The following is a 24,113-nucleotide window of genomic DNA, read 5'->3' on the forward strand; positions in this document are numbered from 1 at the left end:
GGCTGGAGGTGAGATCGTGGTCCTGGGGAAAAGGAGGCAGCTGATTCTCTGGCCGCGGGACCACCTGAATGCAGTTAGTGGACCTGGGAACCCAGCACAAAAGCCTAAGGCGCAGCAGCTCTGCCCTCCCGGGAATGGCACAGGGCTTTGTGGCCGGTCATCACTTGCCAGGCGGGGGACCTCCCTTAATTCCCCTGCACGTAGTTGATGGGCTGTGCTTCAGAATTAAGGCTAATGAGTGGGAATCTTCTTCACCACGTAACTTTCTGGCCTTGAGAGGAGCTGTTTTTGGTTTGGTTTGGTTTGGGGCTTTTGAGACAATGTCTCCTGAACCCAGACAGGCCTTTAAGTAGCCTTGGCTGACCTTTAACTGATCCTCCTGTGTGCACCACCCAACCGCTGGAATTACAGGCGTGACCTACCACTCCTAGCCTTGCCGTGTAGCTTAACCCATCCTCCACTAACCTCTATTTCCCATCTGTAGGATGGGAGTAAGGGTGGGAATAACTGTCTGATCAATATTAGGAAAATAGTTATTAATCTTGCACGGCTTTAAGTAAAGTGTATGCCAGGTGCTATGTAAGTCAGAAAGCGGTCATTAATAAACACTTGTTGAGCTTCGATTGATCCTCTACTGGGTACTGGGGGGCAAGATGGCTTCCTGAATCAGTGTTCTCCTTTGCTCTTACCACCCCCGCCTAGCATGAGTGCCCTGCAGTGTCTGCTAGGCTATGAAGGGTTTTTCAAGTACAGGCTTCCTCGAGTTGGGGAGGAGAATCCCCCAGAAACCGTAACAATATAAGGCATCAGCATGAGAACTTACAGAGATTGGGTGTCCCTGTTCTTGAACACAAAGTCAGGGAGTTTGGTCAGTTTTGTTGGTGGTGGTGTGAGCACAGCCAGGTCTCACAGTGTCTATTATTGTGTGCAGAATGATGGGTGGGTGGGTGTGTACCCACAGAGCTGCCACCCAGAACATTGCAGCTTAGCCATGGCCCCTGCCACTCAGGATCTCACAGGGTTACCAATAGTGAGATGTTAGTCTTCATGTATCAGTTGTACTGGCGTTAGAACTTGGCGGGAACTTGAAATAGTGGGTGAGCATTTTTCTGTCTGTGAGATTTCTCTTTTGTATGTAACAATGGCTCATTCTTCACTACTGCATATTCATTAAATAACCAACAATTTATGTACTCAGTTTACTGTGTGTTAGACACTTCGATTGCTTTGAGTTTTTGACGGTCTGTAGTGAAGTTGCTGGAAACATTCTTCTGTGTATAGATGCCACATTCATTCATGTCACACACATGCTGGGGATTTGAACTTCTGGTTTACAGAGTATACACATGTTAAGCTTTAAATATATTGCCAGTGACCTGAGTAATAAAAATAATGACCGAAGAAAAACTAAAAACAAAAATGTAAACCATAAACAAAAAAATCCATATTTAAAGCAAAAGGGGTAAACTGTTTCAACCAGTGCTGTAAGACTCCTGATGATTCCACATACTTACCATTTTGGTATCAAGATGTTTAAAATTTTTTAACTACATTTTATTGTCAGAGGGGGATGCACATGCCACAGTGAGTGTGTGGAGGTCCTAGGACAACTTTTGGAGTTGGTTCTCTCTTTCCTCCGTGTGGGATCTGGGGATTGAACTCAGGTCATCATTGGGCTTGGCCACAAGCAGCTTTACCCTCTGAACCATCTCCCTGGCCCAAGTGTTGTCTTTTAAAATTAAAAACAGCCGGGTGGTGGTGGCGCATGCCTTTTATCCCAGCACTCGGGAGACAGAGCCAGGCGGATCTCTGTGAGTTCGAGGCCAGCCTGGGCTACCAAGTGAGTTCCAGGAAAGGCGCAAAGGTACACAGAGAAATCCTGTCTCAAAAAAAAAAAAAATTAAATTAAATTAAATTAAAAAACAGGGACATGTATTTCATTGTAATTAAACATTATTTCTCTGGAGATCAATGCTATTGAGCAACTTTTCAGATGCTTATCACTCATTATGATGGTCTTTGAGGGAAGAATCTGTTCATGTCTTTTGCCTGTTCCAACTCTTCAAGTTCTTTACATATCCTTGGTGGAAGTCCTCTGTCTGTTGTGTCTGTTCCAAATACCTCCTCTCAGCCTGTGGCTGACTTACAGTTTAATGTTATTTACTGATTAAAAGAATTTCTTAATTTTTAATCAGCCCAATTTATGAATCTTATCTTTAATGCTTAGTGTTTTGTGTCCTGTGTAAGGAGTCTCCGCCTGTCCCAAAGCCACAAAGATAATTGCTTTTGTCTTCTGAGAATTAGGTTTCAAGCCTTGAGCAAATAACCAACCTTCTTTCTACAAAACTCCAATCTCAATAACACCCTGGCCTTTGACATGGATACTGTCATCAGAGGTCATCATTGATATTATTATGTGTTGGTTAGCATACAAATGAATGGTTTTCACCATGACATTTCATACATTCCTATTTGTGGTACACTTTGTTCCCCCGCACTCCCACGTCTCCACCAGGTCCCCTCCCCCTCCAGCTGGTCCCTTCTCTTCCCTGTTCGTCCCTTCTGCTTTCTTACTACAGGTAGACTTCTTCTGAACCTAAAGTTTGATCTGTCCTTTGCTTAGGTGACATTTTGTCAACTTCCTGAACAAGTTAGGTGATCCCACAATGAGGAGATGGGGGGACCAGGGTCCAGAAGAGAAACTTCTTATATTCACGTGTGTGTACATTTTTTCCCTCATTTTTAAAAATTCCTGGAGCCTATCTAAACTTTTTAAAGGTTTTTGTTTCAGTTTTATTTTTTTAATACACTGTGTTCTTTCTACCTCATAAAACCGTGTCACCCTGAAGCTGGCAGAAGACTCGGAAAGGAACCAGGCCCTGCCCACTGGACACGGAGCCAGATATTTAAACTATCCCTCCAAGACTCTTGGGGCCTGCTTGCCAGATTTCAGCCTCTGCTGGTGCATAGCCAATCAAAATGCTTCAGAGACCTTCCTTTCTTTTCTTCATTTGGAATACTCCACTGGTTATGCCTAGAGAAGCCGAGGTGGGAAAACAGTCAAAACAGTCTTTCAAATGCAAGTGTGACCCTCTTTTAGCAATAACCCTAGAAACTTCATGTCTCAATAAAGTCATTTTAAGTACTCTAGGAAAGCAAAGAAATTCCACCATTACTGCCTTTGTTGAGTAAGAAAGACATTTTGGAATAGTGGTTACTTGTCCCCTAATGTGTCAGTTTCCTATGTCTTGAATTTGTGATTACTTTATCTGAGTGAGTCATCATATTTATTCAAATGCCTCCCAAGTCTCTCTCTTAAAATGCTTAATTTCAACTTTATCAACATACATATAAAGGAGTGCTAGGCCTCAATAAGAACACAGCTTAATGAATGTCTCCCATACACTGAGCAAACCTGTGCTACCTACCTACAGATTAAGAAATAAAGGAATAGCAAAGTGACTGTGACGTGCTTTAATACAGAGACTTTGTCTGCAGCCCAATGAGTCAGGGGCAGGAAGGACTACGGTTTGGCATCCCACTGACCACTTAAAGCCCTAGAGCTCGTATCTCACCAGTAAACCCTGTTTCCTCTCTGGTTTCTTCAGGTCAATGATTATTTTTTTTTCCAGCATTACAGAAAGAGAGTGAAGCTTGGAGGGAAGTCGTGGTTTGGGTGAAAAGGCCCCACGTAGACTCATAGGGAGTGGCTCTATTAGGAGGCGTGGCCTTCTTGGAGTAGCAAGTGTGTCACTGAGGGTGGGCTTTGAGGTTTCAGAATCCCAAACCAGACCCAGTGGCTGGCTGGCTTGTTGCTGCCTGCAGTCCAGATGTAGACCTCTCAGCTCCTTCTCCAGCACCATGTCTGCCTGCATGCCACCATTCTTTCCACCATGATGGTAATGGACTGAACCTCTGAACTGTAAGCCAACCCCAATGAAATGTTTTCCTTTATGAGTTGCCGTGGTCATGGTGTCTCTTCACAGCAACAGACACCCTAAGACCAAAGTCCAGAATGGATGGACCTTATGACTTCTTAGTGGATGGAACAGGCAGGAGGATGGCTGCTTCATGCACAGTGGTTGTGACAGCAGGCACAGCACAGCATGGTGGAGGAGATACAGCTGATAGGTATGATGAAGGGGATATGGTGAGGTGGGTATGATGGGCAATAGGCCGAGCTTTAATAACTAATAAGAAGGCACTGACAAAGAGAATATCTATGACCAGCTATGCCGACTGCCTCCTAGCCACTTCCAACCTTTTTTTTCCATCCACCTCTCTGAAAGTGTGTCCTTGAAAAAAGGACATTGGGTAGAGTCAGTTGGCTTGTATCCCTGTCCTAGCCAAGCTCTAAACTTGGACAGATAGCTTCATCAGTCTGAATCTCAACGTCTTGATCCAGAGACAGAAATGGTGATGGGATTTACCTCCTCGCTTCATGGAACTGTGTGTTACAGAGGAAGGGGAGGGGACGGCGGGGTCCTTTGCCAACTTTGCAGCCTTCCATCTCATTGCTGGCTGTTAGGACAGGTTGGCAAGCAAGTCATAAGAGAGCAGGGGAGGAGAAATTCTCAAAACCTTTCTGTGTTCGCCCTCACTTCTACAACCCCTCTGTTTTATCTGAGGATTAAAGTTTTAACTCTCCTACTGGGAAGAGAGATTCAGGTGTGTGAATTGTTAATTGATCACCTCATATCACGTGACCAGGCTCTGGGTCAACACTTTAGAATCTCCCTCAGCAGCCTTCCCCAATGCTGAGACTGGTAACACAGGAGTCCACTCCTATCAGCAACTCCTCCGTCTCCACATCCTTTGCCAAAGAAAGAGGATGCCCTGCTTCTGGGAGTGGATCACTCCCCCAACAGGCGTCATTTTCCACTCATACTCTGGTCTTATAGTTCTCATGTTTCTCTGGATTTTTAGTCACAAACACTCAGAAGTGACATTGGCTGATTTAAGCAAGATGGGATTTATTTAAAAGCTATTAAGGAGCCCACAGGATCAGTAAGACAGCTGGACAGGCTGGCTCATCCACCATGCTACCAGGGGGCGTGGCCTAAAAGTTGGACTTTGATGGGGGTAAGTACAAAAGACACCTTGACGTCACAGTAGACCTAGACAGCAAGTATTGCCCCTGCTGCCTCTGAGAATTGGATGTGATTGTCCCTAATACCGACTGGTAGGCAGAATTCGTGTCCCTGTTGCATGCCGTCACCAACTTCTGATTCGGAATCTGGGGTTGGAAGAGACAGTTGATTAACCTGGTAGGCAAAAGCCAGAGTGTGGATTATCTGCCCTTTCTGTCTTCACCTTGGGAGGAGCTATGTTCTGCCTCTCAAAGCAAAAGGTTATCCAGAGGGAAGAAGCTCACGTGTTGGTGGCTGGAATATGTTCCCTCCCTTCTAGCTTTACACTTGGTCTCCTGTGAAGTTTGTGCAGGCAGACTGGCGCCCTGTCACCTTCCTGGCTCTGGGACACAATGCAGACAAGTTTCTGAAGTCTGAGTCCGAGGCCAGGAAAATGGATTTTTGAGAAGTTTCTAGGGTGGAGGCCATCCAGCTGGCCCTACCTTGCCATATTCTGCTGTCGGGCAGGTGGTACTTTTCCTCTTCACAATTCCAAGAACAGGCATTTAGTGGATGCCTGGTGGGAAGAAAAGAGGGAGGGGGAAGAAAGGAAAGGGGAGGAGACTTTGGATACCCAACTCTTTTTTTTTTTTTTTGGGGGGGGGGTTTCGGGACAGGGTTTCTCTGTGTAGCTTTGCGCCTTTCCTGGGACTCACTTGGTAGTCCAGGCTGGCCTCGAACTCACAGAGATCCACCTGGCTCTGCCTCCCAAGTGCTGGGATTAAAGGCGTGCGCCACCACCGCCCGGCTGGATACCCAACTCTTGCTTCAAGCCCCAGTTTCCATTCCTAGCTGCTTATGGTGCCAACCATTTCACTGCCTTGGGCCTCTGTTTCCCCCATCTGTTTAAAACACACACACACACACACACACACACACACACACACACACACACACACACACGTGCACGCACGCACGCACGCACACACATCTGACCTGGTCACTCCTGGTCTCTCCAGCTCAGGCAGTGAGTGTCCACGGCCATGCTGCCCAAGGCACTTCGTGGGGCTGACTGCACATAATGACAGTGTCCCAGAGCTGGCGCTTGTGTAACAGGCAGATTTACCAAGAGGGGATGGCTGTTTGCTCAGCAGCTGAGAAGTCTATAATTAGACTGTCACAACATCAGCAAAAGTACAGGATCAATGTAATCAGAGAAGAAATGGAAAAGAACGCCGCATCAGTCAAAGCCTCCAGTGGGTCCCCGTGGTTTCCGGAGCACTAATAGTCCAGGCGGGGCTCAAAGTCCTGCTTGTGGGTTTCCTCCTGGGTGATGACAAGGTTTGCTTAGGTTGGCCATGCCTGCTCCTCTCAGCCACCTGGATCTTCTCTTCGTCTCTCTGTTTACCCTTCCTCTGCTCACCGAAAGGAAGCAGGACTTGGAGCTGAAACCCGTGGCTGAGGCACCAGTGATCTTCATCATATGTGTGTGGTTGGGAGAGGGGAGGGCCGGCTTCTCTAATAGATTCCTAGGATCCGCCTCAGCCCTATGCAACCAGAAGCTGTGGGGTGAGTGTTATGGGATATTTGTACACTAACGGTGTATTGCTGTGATTGGTGTAATAAAAAGCTGAATGGCCAATACCTGGGCAGGAGGTATAGGCGGGACTTCCGGGCAGAGAGAGGAAGTAAGAGGAGAGAATCTAGGCGTCCGCAGGAGAGAGACACCAGGAGACACAGAAAACAGGAGGTGCAAGATGGAAGAAAGGTAATGCCAAGTGATAGAACGTAGATTAATATAAATTGATTAATTTATATTAAGAGCTAGTTGGAAACAAGCCTAAGTGATCACTGGAGTTTTCATAATAAGTCTTGTGTCATTATTTGTGAACTGATGGCCCAAAGAAAAATCTGACTACACGTGAGCACCAAAGACTATATTAGGCACATTCCCAGCTCCCACTATGCATACTAAAAGTTGAGAACTGCTAGGCCATCCCCCTGTCCCAGCTCACAGTGGACTGGCCCTCCAACTCCTCATGCTCTACACCTGTGTAGTCATAGCACAGTCAGGGTGACAGTTTGGAGCAGCCGTGGTTAAAGGACCTTCCCTGAGCCCAGGAACGAGAGTGGGCTTCTTAGTTTCTTCTTAGTCGTGTTAAGAATCCCAAACTGCAGACATGTTTATCTCCTTAATCCCTACAATACCCCAGCCAAGGAGTCATGTCCAATGGCTTTAATTTCTTTCCACCAAAGTAGACCAGGGCTCGCATCTATCCCGAGAGGACCAGGATCTGGGGGCTTTCAGTCTTTTCTGAGCCTGATTCTCACAGAATCAACTGGAATTTTTAAGTCTATGGACTTTATTTCTTAGATAGGTCTTTTTTACATTAATAATGTGTAGTAAATGGTAGAAAAACCAGAGGCTGTAGTGGCAAAAGGAAGGAATAAATTATGGCTAATTCCACAACAGTTCTGTTTATATTTTGTGTTTTCCTTCCACATTGCACACTCAACAAACACACTCTTTCTATCCCTGTATAAGCAAAGTCCCTGCAGAGATCAATGGTCTGGGGGTGGGGGTTGGGGAGCAGGGTTAAGGGCAATCTGTATAGTGATTCTCCTTATTACTGTGACAGAATACCTTACAGAAGCAACAAGAAGGAGGGGCTTTATTCTTGCTCACAGTTGGAGGGTGCAATCCGTCATGGTGGGCAGGACCTGGCAGCAGGAGCTTGACAAGGCTGATCGCATTGCATCAGAGTCAGGAAGCAGAAAGCGATGGATGGTTGTCCTCATCATTTTCTATTTTCACTCAGTCTGGGACACCAGTCCTTGTGGAATGGTCCTACTCACATTTAGAGTGAGTCTTCCCACTCCAATTAACTAAATCCAGATAATCTCGCACATAGCCTTAAAGGGATGGGCAGCCCTAGAGAACTAACAATCAATGGGAACCCATTTCCACACTAGGTCTTAAGGGATAAGACAGGCTACCAGAAGCTGGAGAGAGTTGCTATGGCTACAGGAGGGCTACCTAACAGCATGGCTTTAGGTTAAGGAGTCCCATAACCATTAGGCTGAATCTGTAAGTCAAGCTCCTGTTAGCACACCTCCTCCACCTCCTGCAGACATGGGGATCTCTGCCTGGACTTCCTATCAGCTTCCCAGCCAGCAGGCAGGTTGGTGCTGTCTCCCTAGATCCAGCAGGAAGTTACAAGTAGAAGGGGAAGCTCTGCATGGCATTCTCATGTGCATTTATGAGTGCAAAGAAATCATTTTAAATGTACCCAGTGGTGTCTTATTTAGGATTCTATTGCTGTGAAGAGACACCATGACCACGGCAACTCTTATAAAAGAAAACATTTCATTGGGGCTGGCTTACACTTTCAGATATTTAGCCCATTATCATCATGGTGGGAAGCACAGTGGCGTGAAGGCAGACATGGTGTCAGAGAGATAACTGAGAGTTCTACATCTGGATCCACAGGCAGTCGGAAGAGACAGAGAGACTGGGTCTGGCTTGAGCATCTGAAATGCCAAAGCCCACCCCCAGTGACAGACTTCCTCCAACAAGGCCACACCACCAATAATGCCACTCCCTATGAGTCCATGGGGGCCATTTTCATTCAAACCACCACAATTGGTGAACCTGAAAACACAATCTTCTGTCTGTGATGAATTCCACTACACCGAGTAAGCACAGAGAGTGACTGCTCCACCATGTTCCCCTCACATCGAAAACTAGGATCCCAGACTGTTACCCTAAGTCAACTAGTTGTTCAGTGAATGTGGACCCCCCAATAGTGTGGGACAGAGTGCTGGGAAGGAAGGAGGAGCCAGGGAAGACTGGCAGAGCCTCCAGGAGCTTACAGCTTCATGGAAGACTTGGGGATACTGCTCTAAGACACATCAACCAAACACAAAGACAAACCCCATGAGAAAGACGTAAAGTTTGCGTAGGGCCCCAAATTCATGTCAGAAATTATCTCCACTGCGACAGTCATGAGAACTGGCATTTTCAAGAGGTGGCTGAGTTGGAAGGCACTGCCCTTGTGAGGAGATGAAGACCTTTTGAAAGAGGATTCATTAACAAGTTTCCCTCTGCACACAGCTGGGAGCCCCCCACCCAAACATAGCAGGAGTCCCCCCACCCAAACACAGCCCTCGGTCTTGAACTTCCCAACTCCCAGAACCATGAACTAAAAAAAACCCCTTTATTGTTTATAATTTACTGTGTTTGTGGTGTTAATTATAGCAACAGAAACTGAACTAAGAAAGACAGACACAAATGTTTATACTAAGTATAGGTAATATTTTAGGCTCATAATAGTTGAGAGTTATTACTAAAATACAGTCTCTACTATATATTGGTGCTATTCTAAGTTATTTGCACATATTTGCATTATTTGATCTCCCAAGAGCCCCATGAGGTAGGTCATAGATTTCCCTGTCTCTGGCTCTCTCATAGGCTTGCTAATGGTCACTTGGTCTACTAGAATTCCCAAGACTTCTTCCTGGTCATGCTCACATCTTGTGAGGTTTGAAAAATAAAAATTTTAAGTGTGTACACTGGACATCCTTAACTGATGCCAGACACCCACTAATATGTTGCCATGTACCTAGTGTAACTGATGCCCCAACCTGGGGCTGTCAGCCTGCCAAACTGTGGTCATTCGGGGAGTAGCAGCATCCCAGCCTCTGCTCAGCATGTGGAGGAAGAGGAAGAGAGCCCTCATCCCTGTGTGGACAGGACAATTTACAGAACTACTGCCCAAAAGGACCCAAGGTATAGTGATATTGACATACTGGCAGACAAAGAGCAGAGAACAAGGACTACCAAGATGGAGGTCCCACTGCCTCCAAGCCTCTCTCCAGGAGCACACCCTCTCCAGGTGTCTTAGCCAATTTAATTATAGTTTTGATACCTAGTAACTAAGAACATCTGGATAAATTAAATAAGTTTTTTTCCCCCTCAACTCAAACCCTGTGAGCCGCAGGTAAAGAAAGACTGTGAAAATGTCACATTGGACCATTTAAGGGCTGTCCTGGTCCTCTATCATCTGCTCTGAAGCCAGCCTTCCAAGACATATCTCCTTGAAGGCAAAGTTCCCTAACGCTTTCACATCAGCATTTCCTGTAATGGCTGGTTTTCTTTCCAAATAAACTCTCTGTCTGTTTCAGTGTTCAGTGGACAAGCATCCACTCCCCAGTGGAAGTGGCAATCTGGACGGGCAGCCCAACAGGCCACTGGACCCAAAGCTCTCAGAAGAGCAAGTGACGCAGACCCAAGGGCAGGACTTGAGTCCTGCTATGGTGCAAGCATGTGCTCCCAGATCACTTTCTGGGCTCAGGTCTCCACTTAGCCTGCTCCTTATGATTCGTTAGTTGACCTTGATAATGAACTGGTGATATTGAAGTGTAGCCATTCCCTGGGAATTGAAACATCCCTCCTAAGGGAGGAGGTAGTCTCCTAAGATAAAGGAAGCTGAAGACATTTTCCAGGCCCAGAAAGTTCAAAAGACAAGATTCCAGGCAGTGGTGGCGCACGCCTTTAATCCCAGAACTCGGGAAGCAGAGCCAGGCAGATCTCTGTGAGTTCGAGTCCAGCCTGGTGTCCAGAGTGAGATCCAGGACAGGCACCAAAACTACACAGAGGAACCCTGTCTGGGGGGGGTGGCACAAGATTCACAAGGCACCACCCAAAGGGTTTTTAAATTTTTTTTATTTGCTATTTTTTGCCTTTTCATTGTGGTGTGTGTATGTGTGTGTGTGTCTAAGAGGTGTCATGGTGTGTGTGCAGTGTGCATGTGCGGGTCAGAGAACAACTTTTAGGATTCAGTTTTCTCTTGCCATGTGGGTTCTAGAGGTCAAGTTCAGATTTCCAGGCTTGCTCAGCAAGTTTTTTCCGCCCACTGAGCCATCTCTTCAGTCCCAGAGGTTTTATGCATGAGCCGTAAACAATTGCTGAGAGAGAAGGGTTTCCTCAGTGGAAGCACCTGCAAGCTGTGCAAGGAACTCTGGTAGGCAAGCCCAATCAACTCACTGGCTTGTCAAGCTAGACTTCTTCGTATTCACTTGTGGGCTCCTCACTGGTGCCCTCCAGGAACAAATAAAAATTTATTCACGTCTCCCCAGGAAAGGCTGTACAATAGAGGATGCCTCTCCATCAGGCTCAATGACTGAATGACCAATCCAGGTGCCATAGGTATGTAGTAACTGAAGTTTTCAAGAAAAAAAAAAAAAAGTCTGCTCTTGCTATTATCCAAAGTAACTCTCTCCATGAGATTCAGTTTTCTCCCTTGAGAAGTGAGAGAATGCACCCTCACAGCCTGATGTGCTACTCTTGGTAGACTTGTCCTGAGGCAGGAGGCTCTTAAGAGACCCTCTGATTGAAGAGTTAGAAGGCCCCCACACACTCTTAGTGTAAGGCCACTCTGCCCTGAGGCATGTGGCAGTGCTTTCCGTCAGGTGGCCCAGGACTGTAAGGGGCAGAGATCCATTGGTAAGGAGAGTCTGCACCAGTCATCACACACACTGCACATTGAGAGTCTGGCTGAGGGGTAAATAAAGAATGGGTTTGAGTGTCCAAACTGCTATATTGTGCTGTGGGGCCTCAGATGCACAGATAAAATAGGGAGCCTCCTCCATGTCTCTCCAGGTGATTGGGAGAATTCCTTCAAGGAACCCATGTGATGTATGAAATGTCACATCACAGGGTCTTACGAATATCTGTTCCTTATCTGTCTGTCCTTCTATCCATCTATTTCAGTGGTTCGCAACCTGTGGGTCATGATCCATGCGGTGGTGAGGGGGGGGATCAAACAACCTCTTCACAGGGGTCACCAAAGACCATAGGAAAACACATGTTTACATCACAATTCATAACAGTAGCACAGTTACAGTTATGAAGTAGCAATGAAAATAATTTCATGGTGGGGGATCACCACAACACGAGGAACTGTATTAAAGAGTTGCAGCCTTAGGAAGGTTGAGAACCACTCGTCTGTCTTGAACCTGAAGCCACCAGCCACCACCACAGTGAGGAACACAGCTAGAAAGTCTCTACCTTAGGTTTTGACAAAATAAGCCCCTTCAGTTGACTGAGATAATGAAGACACTTTTTTAAAGTTACTGGGATAATGAGACCAGAGTCCCAAGGTGGCGCTGGACAAAGTCAAGGAAAAGAATCTAGGATACAATTTGGGGACTAAAATATGTCGGCCACTCAGGACCTGTTTTCCCCGCCACCCTCTCTGCAGCGTATCCATGGCTCCACTGTTTCCTGGAGTCTCTTCCCTTCACGCCACATCCCTAACTCCTTTGCTGTGTAGAACTTAAACTCACAGGATCCAGTGGGGAGGATATGAGCAGTGCCCATGTCTGGACATTCCAGTAGGCTGTCCCTCTGCGGAATGAGATCAGAGGAGGTCAGTGAAAGACTGCAGAAATGCTGCAGGTATCCAATCCTGGGGACATGTTCCCCCACACAAGGTAAGTAAGCTAAGAGCACCAGTGCTCACAGCTGGACTGGGCCACTAGTTTCCAAGGGACAGCAGATAGAAGTGCCACATTTGTGGCTCTCGCCAGCCAGAGCTTCTTTCCCGGGGAATAGTCCTCCCCTTTTCTGCTTGTTTTATTTTGAGCAGAATGATCCAAAGATCCTCTCACATCAAGCCTGAGGTCCTTAAAGCGAAAGGAATTACTGTGGCCCTCGTGCCAATGAGCTGTCAGGGCCTGTCATCCAGAGCCTTTGTTTTGTCTGAAGGAGTCTAATCACAGGCCTGGTGCTTTTAGACTGTATAGAGAAAATGTTGTAACTTTCTTGGCTAAATTAGCTCAGGAGAGGCAATGCTTCTTGTGGCCTGCTCCCCCTGGGGGGTGGGGAGGCTTCCGGTTACAGGGTTTTGAAACCACTGTGAGCCTTCTAGGGCACAGCCACATAAACAGGGGTGAGGTGACACCTGTCTCTTTCATTTTTTTTCTCCTTTTTTATTAGTTCTTTGAGAATTCCATACAATATATTTTCATCACTGAAAGAGTATACGGCGCTGGTTTGGTCGGCTGCGGGAGAGTCACGAGCAGGAGTCACAAGCCACGGTTACCTGAGTTAGAATGGGCTTTCTTAGAGAGAAGAGGGGATAGGACAGAGAGAGAGAGGCAGAGAAAGAGGCAGAGAGAGACCAAGAGCAGAGAGAGACGCTGAGAGAGAGAGAGAGAGAGAGAGAGAGAGAGAGAGAGAGAGAGAGAGAGAGAGAGAGAGGAGGAGGAGGAGAGAGAGGAGAGGAGAGAGAGGGGGGGGTGCACGTCCAGCTGGGACGCAGTTGCCCGCTGATGACGTAATAAGACGCCAGATGAGACCCACCCTCCACCCCACCCCCAACCCCCCCCAGCTGGGCGTAGACAGAATCCTTCCAATCACACTCACCACTCTCCCCTAACTCCTCCCAGATCCTCCCCTAACACCCCGCTTCTTTACGTCATTGGAAGGTAGAAGTGGGGGACGCTTTGATTGTTGTTCCGAGTCTTGACAGCAGAACTGTGTGAGGAAAAGGATGGCCCCTGGCAGAAGCAGTAAAACCTTGACCGAGGGGTCCAGCTGGTCCTCGTGTCAGCCCTTAGAAAGAGGGTTTAGAAGCAGTGCGGAGCTCCCCGGTGTAAGCACTAAGTTGTTGCCTTCATTTAGGACATGGTTCTAAAACCTCTGAGACTGTTGGAAGACCTGGGGATATGTATTTAGAAAACATCTTTCAATGTCTCAGCCCCAGAGGCTCCTATCCTGTAGTTACATGGAACCCAGGGAAATTATATTTAGATGGGTACTCCCGGTCTCGCCGTAGTCTGGCCCACAGGACCTGGTCTCAGAACTGGGGATGAAATGAAGCTAAGTTGGTGGCGCGTCTGCCTAGTGTGTGTGAACACTTGGGTTGGATCCCCAGTATTGCATTAAACCAGCTATGGCGATGCAGGCCTGTAGTTCCAATCCTGGGAAGGTAGCAGTAGAAAGGTCAGAAGTTCAAGGTCATCTTTGGCTACATAATGAGTTCAAGTCCAGCCAAGGCTACATGAGAACCTGCAAGGCAGGGCTGGTCTATAGTCTATCTCTGTTGCTTGTTTTATGCACTGCCTTTAGCAAGCTCCTTACTCTGTGCCTCTCGGGCCATTATGAGAAATAAAGGATCAGCGGTGCTTCTGTCCACAAATGGCAGCCACTAGCTACATTGCCATGGCTACTGATGGCTGCTATTAAAAAGGGGGATGCCAGTGATAAATCTGTTCTCATCAAAGGATGCTTCTGTAGGAATGAATGAATCCCTCTCTCTAATCCAGACAACTTGTATTCCTCCTGCCTCAGCCTCTCAAAAAACTGGGATTGCAGGCTGGTGCCACCAGATTAGGCAACATTGATGGTAATGTCCCAAAGAAATGCTAACTTATACTGTCCCATTGATAATCTTTACTGTTAACAAGTCAACCCTCAAGCACTCATCTTGGGCGTGCTCAGATCTCACTTCCTTCTCTTCAAATGGATGAGTCCCTGTGCTCAGTAAGCCTGATGGTTACATCCACCTTTCAGGATCCACAAATAGATGTCAGCAGGAAGCTGTCCCCAACATTGATGTCGCGGCTGTACAAATTGTGCATGAGAAAACTGTGCATACTCTCAAACCATAGGCTTCTAGACTTTTGGGTATTACTCTATGAATCAGCGCCCAGCCCTTGGAGAAATGGGATCTCCTATGTGCTCACATACCTGGGCTTCTGAGAGACAGTGCAAGTCAGCTGTCTGACCAGTTCCATGCACTAACAGTAAAGATTATCCTTTAGAATAAATATTTCTGACAACTGGAAGTTAGGATCACCCAGCTTCTTCCTCACTGACACTAAAGCTTTTTTGTTTGCTTGTTTGTTTTGTTTTGTTTTTTGAGACAGGGTTTCTCTGTGTAGCCTTGGCTGTCCTGGAACTCACTCTGTAGACCAGGCTGGCCTTAACCTCACAGAGATCCACCTGCCTCTGCCTCCAAAGTGCTGGGATTAAAGGCGTGTGCCACCACCACCGCCACCCCCCCCAACCCCACTCCCCCACCACCACTATCCCACCCCCGAGACATTAAAGCTTTTGAAAACATTCAAGAGGCTGGGTGTGGTGGTACACGCCTTTAATACAGCACTTGGGAGGCAGAGGCAGGAGGATCTCTGAGTTCCAGGCCCTCTGGTCTACAGAGCAAGTTCCAGGACAGCTAGGGCTACACAGAGAAACCCTATCTCAGAAAAGAGAAAAAGGGAAAGAAGAAAGAGAGAAAGAAGAAAGAAAAAAAAGAAAACATTCAAAAACTGCAGCCACCCCTCGAAACCACCTGAAGGATGAATCTGGGGATACTGATCTCCAGGGATGTGGGCTCCCATCTTGGTTCTCGCTGATTCTTTGTCTGACCTTGGGCAAGCTGCATCCTGAGCTTGGCCTTTGGTGCTTCCTTTCCTACAGCAGAGCATTTACCCTCTGGATCGTGACCCCTCTACCGTCTCCATGTCCAGGTGGAGGATTAAACTCGGTGGTTTCCTGAAGCGACACTTGGTCCCACTTCCAGCTGAACAGGCTAGGGGGCAGTTAGAACCTATCTTGCTGCCAATGACCCAAAATAAAATACAGTTTTATTTGTTTTGCACTGAGCTAATTCCCCAGGGCAGCGATCCAGGCACAGTGGGGTTGGTGGTAATGGAGAAAGTCCAAGATGAGGACGTAGTTTCCAGAGTCAAGAACATTAGCTGCGTTTTCCTGATGCCAGGACGGTGAACAGCAGAGTGGACAGCTCTGTGGACACCCACTTGTACGGTTACAGGCTGCCCAGCCTGGCCTGGCCTGCATTGCTTGCCACGGTGTTGACAGATTCCAGAATTACCTGGCATCATATACAAGAAACATTGCTGTGAGGAACAGACCAGCAGCCTGGGTCTGTGTTCTTGCCCTTCAGCACACATTCACTTCCAGGAGATCAGTGCCATCTTCTTAATGGCCACTGTATCAAAGGAGGCTCATGGCGATACCAGCCAGAGGGTATGAGTTGGCCCGAGAAGATGGAATGTCCCTTCATCTGACCTGCTGCCCTGGGTCCCTGGTCACATCACATGGATGTGATATCCTGAATCTAGGATTGGGTTTTCCTCACCCGCACACATACACTCATCCTTGCACCCATTTCTTTCAGGCTAAATCTGGCCATAAACTGGGGAAATGTAAGGAGACGTACATGGTATTCTCAATAGTAACTGGCAATCACTGAGTACTCACTGTGTGCTGGAAGGAATACCAAGGCCTGTTTCCTGGAAATCAGATCAATGGAAAGAAAGAATAAACCGGAGTCACCGGGTGAGGAAACCCAGAAATCAGGATTCAAGGCCAGGCTATGTGACTCCGGTGCTGGCCTCAATGGAAGAAGCACACTTTCGCACGGGCAGAGGCCTCTCTAGATACCCCCGGGCCTCTGGGGCACAGTCCCTTCCACTTTTGTCCAGAGAGCTTAGTGCTTAGAGGCCAAGAGCAGCAGGTCTCTTCTTGGAGAAGTGTCGCCATGTAACCTGTTCTATTGCTCTTGGGGCAAGCCAGGGCCAGGGCTCCTGCCAGTCTAGAACCAGCTCTGGAAAGGGCCCAGATCTGTGACCTTGATCATCTCCCAACCCCACCTCACACATCCTAAATCAGAACCCTCAGCAGCTGGAGCCTGATGAAGCCCCTGCCAGGAGATGTGCCATTTAGCTGCCACAAAAGTGATAAGAGAAAAATCGAAACCAGACGTTATGAAGCCTACTTGAGTGAGAAAGGGGTTCTAAGGGAAGGCAGCTTTCCAGACAAGCATTGACTGCCCCACTACAAGAACAGGTAGGTTTCATTTATAATCAGAGCAGAGGGAGTGACATCTGGAAATAACCCGATTGGCTGTGATTAGAATTTGCCTTGTATGGACACTGTTTGATCTGCTGGCAGCCTGTGATTGGCGGAGAGTCCGTTGCTTGGTTACAAAGATAGGCTGGTGGCTTAGGTTACAATTGGCTTGCTTGGCAGGCTAGAGTACAGCCGACTGTGTAGGGAGACTGCTTTGGGTCAAACTTTATTACTCAACTGTGGCGATTAGTTTACGGCAGCTCTGTTCTGCTTTTCACCTCTCCGCGCGTGGCTCCCTCCATAAAAAAAGAGTCATAACTGCTTTTCCGATCTCACAGCTTTACGGTGAGAGTAGAACACAAGCAGGATATGTGACAACTTTTCATGAGTTTGAAGAACTAGTTAGCATTTACTCAACTTCCAAGCAGGATTCTCTCGATGTTTTTCAAAGGTTAAATGCCCAGGGAAGTTCAGGAATGGCTTAAGGTCCTATTGTTCCGAGGCAGCAGAGTCTGGGCTTATTCCTGGATCACTATGAGTCAGAACTGACGAGTCCCTTTCCAAGCTCTGGCGTCATACAAGTACAATGTAGTGATGACCTGGTACCCACAGATAGATAGCCCACATTCTAAAACTCACCACAACACAGAGATTCCTGGCAGAGGCATGAGAAGTGCTATCCGGATACGAGAGACTGGAGACTCTCTCCTGCACTGGTGGCCACCACCAGGGGATTCAGTGTCCTGCTTGCCTGTGGGTGTCATACCAACGTAGCTAGAACCTCTAGCCAAACATGAGGCCTGAACAGTGTCATCAATGGCTGCCTCTCACCATGTTTCATGGGTTCTAGCAGCAGGGCCTCCTACCAATTCTATCACCTTAGCTTGCAAAGGCTTCGTCCATCCCAGCGCTCCAGCCACACTGGCAGGAAAGGCGAGCTTCAACTGCTTCAGCCCCTGTCAAGAAGTTAGCAAATATCAGAAAAGCCCAGACATAGGCCAGGTATTCAAGGAGCCAGCTCACAGACCCAGAACCATTGTTCTATAGTTGAGTTCTAGTTTCCAATTTGTTTTTTTGTTGTTGTTGTTGTTTTTTAAATCTGTAAAATCCAGGCTGGCCTCAAACTCATGATCCTCCTGCCTCCACCTCCTTCAACAAATCCTACCAGTGTTTGCCACCACAACCAGCTCCAATTTGTTTAACATTAGCATTTTACTAATAATATTAGTTGCGCCGGGCATGGTGGTGCACACCTTGGTGGTGGAGGCAGAGGCAGGCAGATCTCTGAGTTAGAGGCCAGCCTGGTCTACAGAGCGAGTCCAGGACAGGCTCCAAAGCTACACAGAGAAACCCTATCTCGAAAAACCAAAAAGAAAAAATTAATAATAATAATAATAATAATAATAATAATAATAATAATAGTTGCAAAGCAGCTGTTTCTAGACACCCAAAGACTGTATTCTGAGCACTAAGTTGTATGTTCTACCTTCATTGTTTCAGGGAACCACCAGAGTAAGAACCATTGTTAATCATGTTGGTAGTGAGGACACTGAATAAAGAGATATTGAGTGGTAGGCCAAGACCAGTGTCTTAGCAAGAGTTCTATTGCTGGGAAGAGACACCATGACCATGGCAAATCTTATAAAAGAAAACATTTAATTGGGGCTTGCTGACAGTTTCAGAGATTCAGTCCATTCTCACCATGGCAGCAGGAAGCATGGCGGCATGCAGGCAGACATGGTGCTGGAGAAGGAGCTGAGAGTTCTACGTCTGGATCCATAGGTAGCAGAAGAAACCCCAAAGGCCAACCCCAGTGACACGCTTCCTTCAGCAAGGACACACCTCCTGATCCCTCTCAAGGAGTACCACTCCCTAATGACCAAATATTCAAATAGAGGAGCCCACAGGTGCCATTCTTATTCAAACATCAGTCAGCAAGCTAGGAAGTGACAGAACTGGCCAGAGGTCCGGAGCTATTGGAGAGGAAGTCCTCCAGTCCATGCTGGCCTAGGTACTGTGTAGCATTCCTGGTCTGATACTGCCCAGGTTCCAGATTCAGCCTTGGCCCCAGACTTTTGCCATCCCCCTGCCTTCCTAGAGAGCACAGTACTAGCCTAGGTTCTCCAGGGAAACAGACACAAGAGGACAGAGATGTATATATTTATAGAAGCTGCTTACCTGACTATGGAAGCCAAGACGCCCCATGATATCCTGTCTGCGGGAAGCAGTAAAGCCAATGGTATGATTCAGAATGAGTCAGAAGGGGCTGAGGACTAGGCCATTGCTAGTATTAAGTCCCCTAATCCAAACTCCCAGAACTTGGAGTTCTGACGTCTGAGGGCAGAAATCAGAGGATCCTCTTCAGGCTGCCCCAGGATTGGATGTCTGTTCACACTGGTAGGAATGACCTTCTAGCTGATTAAAATGAAAACATCCTCTAGGGATTACTCTCACAGGCCTGTGTTACTGCGTACCTTGCGTCTCTTAGACGGGGTAAGTTGGCATATAAAATTTACCATCACGGGTGGGGATCCAAGTCTCCCGTTTTCCTGGACTCGATTCTCCAGCACACAACCAAGTTCTGCTCCTTCTCCAGAACTCTGCACCTCTCCTTTCTCACCAGCTGCCGGATCCACACGATGCCTTTGCCAAGCCTGGAGTATTTTCCAAGGCTTCCTGACCCTGTCTCAGCTTCCAGATCTTTCATAGATCAATATGCCTTATTGGTGGCTGCCAGAATTCTCCTTCCTCTGTGAGATAACACCAAACCTTACAAATTAGAGGGTAAAAACAGGGCTCCAGGGGTAGGGAGATCACTTAGTCAGTCAAACATTTGCTGAACACATGTGAGGTCCTGAGTTTGAATCCCCTGAACCCTTGTTTGAAGCCAGGGGTGGTAGCATGTCTAAAATCCTAGTGCTTCTGTGGTGAAATGGAAGGCTGTGACAGGAGACTCCCTGAAGCAGTGGGCCGCTAGCGTGGCCTATGCAGCAGTGGGTGACAAAGAGTCATCTTAATCAAGGTGGAGGGTAAAGAGTGACACCTAAGGGTGTCTTCCACCTCAACACACGTGGGTGGAATGTGTGCACCTGTACACACAAACCACACACACACACACACACAACCACACCACACCACACACACACACACCACACATACATACACACACACACAACCACACACACAACCACACCACACCACACACACAAACATACCACACATACACACACACACACATACCACACCACACACTACACACACACACCACACACACCACACCTCCACACCCCCACACACTACACACACATACTCATTCACTCACACGGAATGGGGTTTTCAGGTTCGTTCAAAGCCTCCTATTCTGACACAGATCCTTTGGCCTGGCCTTCTGCTACCTCCTTCTATCTCTTCAGTCCAGCCACACCAACATTGTTTTGGTAGCTCTCATATACCTAATGATTTCTCACTTTTGATTAGTCTGGTTTTCTTTATTATAATGAAATACCCCCAAACTGAATACTTATGAAGAAAACAGGTTTGCTTAAGTTACAGATTTGGAGGTGGAAAGTCTAAGCACCGTAGCTCAGGCTCTGGCAAGGACCCCTTTGTCTACCTTACCTCACGGCAGATGACTGGAGAGAGGAAGGGGGAAGGTCTGTGATGTCCCATTAGACTCCACCCATCCCCTAAAGGTCCTGCCATCTTTTAACAGCACCGCACTGGCGACCAAACACATCCATCTTTGAAGGATTCACAGCAAAGCGCGCTTCCGGTTACATCAACATCTAAACTGCTTACGCAGCCATGTGACATTAACCAAACCCCTCCATTTATGAAGCCCTGTTTCAAAGGCTTTGGAAACGAGGAGCCCAGTTCCTGCTGTATGAATCCTGAGGATGGAATGAAGAGACAGAGACCGGTGTCTTTGAGAAACTAAAAGCTAGAGTGATGGAGTTGGATGGACCAGGAGAAATGTAACTTGAGAAGTTAGAGAAGCCAGCATCCTGAATGATGCAGACACTTGCGAACCTCAGAGAGCAAGCTAGGATCCTCAGACAGACAGACAGACAGAAAGCCTGGTGGGGTTTGAACAAAGGCGTGCCGTGATCTGACTTCACAAATAGTGCTGCTACTCTTGAGATGGCCCTGGCTTCCAGACCCCTTTCTCCTCCAGACATGGTACTCCTGCCTCATTGTTCTGTGTCTGCAGAGGCTGGACCACGGAAAGAGAACACTGCTCATTGGTTGCTGGTGCCGATGACTCACACTCTCTGGAGGAATTGTGTAGAAAAGACATCTGGAAAACAGAGCAGGTCAAACCGTGCAAGAATGCCATTTGGCAGGGACCATGGGAACCCCGAAGGAGAGGTGACCGAACGAAACCGAGGAGGAACGGAATGGTTGCATGGGTCGAATGGAGTAGCAGGTAGAGGAAACGGAGTTCTGCCTGGAGGTGACTGGCATGGCATCCTCATGGACTCACTGATGAGCAATGGTTGTAGCAAAGTAGGCTAGAGCTGAGAAACCTCATGAGAGATGATGGGAAACGATACCACAACGCTTTGGATGTCACAAGCAAGGAGAAAGGAAACAGGGAAGAGGACTGAGAGATTGGTGGGGCAAATTTGAAAGCAGCAAACAATAGAAATTGAGTCACAAGAAGGATGAAGAGGACAGGACAGCAAGAAATGGGGGGGGGGTGTTCTGACATCTGAGTTGGTCCCCAAATCCCCGTGGGCTGATTGATGAGGAACCAAAATATTGGTGAAATTATTAAGGCCACTCCACATAGTTAAAAGGGAGGTTTATTTTGTGGGGTAGCTCACAAGTGAAGGGACAGGTAACAGGGTCTGGGAAAGGTGTAGCACAGTCCGGCGGTGTTCTCTGGAGAACTCTGCTTGGTCTACCTCCAGCGTCCAGGGTCCAGGAACCAAGAGAGCCTGCGCATCTGGATCTCGGGTCTTCAGGGTCCTCTCTCGGGCCCCCACCTTGTAGGCGTGACAGTTACCGAAGCCTCAATGGGGGTTGGAACTTCCAGATCAAAACTGGAATGGCTACCCACTACACCAAGAGGTCACATCTTGGTCCTATTGAGGCAGCCTGAGCTTATCCATGTTCCTCAGACATAGCCTGAAGCCCCCATAACTGCTGAACATACCTCAGGTCCAGGGGGGACACAGAGACAGAGCTCCCACTGCCAGGACCTAGCGACGGCTAGGCATTGCTGGCTCTGCGGGCAGCTTCTCCAAGGACGGGGACAGTTACTCAGAGCAACCACACTGAAGCAAGATGCGCTCAGAAGTCAACAGAGCAATGGGAGCCTGCGAGCACGGGGTGGTAAATTACAGGATTGCGACCACAGAACACCACAGGAAAACTTCTTTTTAGGCCAGGAGTGAGGTTGTGAATGGCTCCCTGGACGGGAGGAGTGCTAAGGCATGCCAAAGCCAAGATGGTATGGAAAGAAAACGGAGAAGAGGTGGAACAACTGCCTGGAATCCCCGGGGAGGCTGGCTGGCACAGAGAAGGGCACTGTGCAACCAGATGTTTGCTTTGCTTCCTGGCTGGAAGTCACTCCCAGTGGAAACTCTCTCTGCCCAGTGAGGTTGGAATCCATCCACAGACTCCCTTCCAAAGAGCAGGATGGCGGTGTTTGCCAGGCCCTCTTTGACCACTTTTGAGGACTACTGGGCCCAAGGGCGGAGGAATAACATCACCCTTGGCCCTTGCTTCTAGGGCCCCCTCTTAGGCAAACCTCTCCAAGTTGGACAGGTTAGAGTGACAAACCATTTGCTCCCTAAGTTTATGGACCTGGCTGTGGAGAGAAGCCCCATGGGAAGGGAAGCACAGCCAACCGGAGGCCGGAATATGTTTCCCTTGGTCTACAGTGGGCGGTGAGGTTGGCCTACTTCCTCATTCACAACACAGTGGTACAGGAAAAGCACACAGGTCAGGAACCAATGCAAGGGCCAATTGCTTGGTCTTGCTCAATGTGACAACCCAGGAACACAGGCCAGGAGCAAAGGAGGAGCCCTTGGGATATGGGAAGCAGTAAAGAGACCCTGTAGGGCAGCCAGCTCTCTCCAGGATCCTACCAAGTATTAAAGAAATGCAGCAGTCTATGGAGATAAAGCACAGGCAACAAGAAGGGCTATGTTGTTCTGTGTGTATGTGTGTGAGTGTGTGTGTGTGTGTGTGTGTGTGTGTGTGTGTGTGTGTTACTACTCCAACCTTCTCCTTGAGTACAGCTGTCAGAGATTAGTCCTTCTTCTCTCCAGAAGGACAAGGGACATTTCCTTTGTGAGACCCTTCTTCATTATATTCTCTGGGTATGTCGGTCTCACAGCAGTAACTAGCAACTTCAAATCTCAGTGGCTCATAAAAACAAGCACATTTCTGATGGACATCCATGTTGGAGGCTGCCAGTGATAGTCCCTGTGGCCCTACCCCCTGACGCCTTCCCTTCCTGTGACCCAGGCTACAGGAACCACTACAACCTGGAACAGGCCTTTCCCATGGAGGAAAAAAATGCAAGCATGTCAGCGTTCAATAAAGCTTCTGCTGAGACCTCGTATACACCTTGTCCTTCCACATCCGGGAACTTGAAGCCTGCCATGTGGTCAAGTCCAAGGTCAATGGGGTGAAGACATATTACTTGCCAAGGGAAATCCGACTTGAATAATTGCAAACAGGAATATAGTCGGGCTCCCTTTCTGCAGCTCTTCCTACAGTTGAGTAGTCTCAGGTGAGCAAGCTCTCTTTATTTTCATAGCAGACTCAGGAAATAGTAGTCATATCAATAGTAACAACTATTTATTAGCCCCTTTCTTTGAGTTAGGTGTCTTCCTCAGGGGTATTTATTCATAACAACTCTATGAGGTGACTGTTGTCATCCTCATTTTACAAATGAGAAAACAGACCAGGTGGTCGAATGACTCACCCAGTACCACACAGCTCTTCAGTGCCGGGGCTGGCATCAGAACTCTGTCTCTTAGGCCTCGTGCCACCCTGCCTTTTCCTAGGAGGTGGGATCCTGGCCTGGGTAGGTGATTGGCAGATGTGAAAACAATGATCAGAAAGGTACCCACGGATGACGTAGAACAGTACTGAAATAGAAACACCTTAGAGTCTCCACTGAGGCTTCCTCTGGAGTCTGTGGTCCT

The sequence above is a fragment of the Peromyscus eremicus genome, chromosome 6 (genome assembly GCF_949786415.1).
Source record: "Peromyscus eremicus chromosome 6, PerEre_H2_v1, whole genome shotgun sequence".
NCBI lineage: Eukaryota > Metazoa > Chordata > Mammalia > Rodentia > Cricetidae > Peromyscus > Peromyscus eremicus.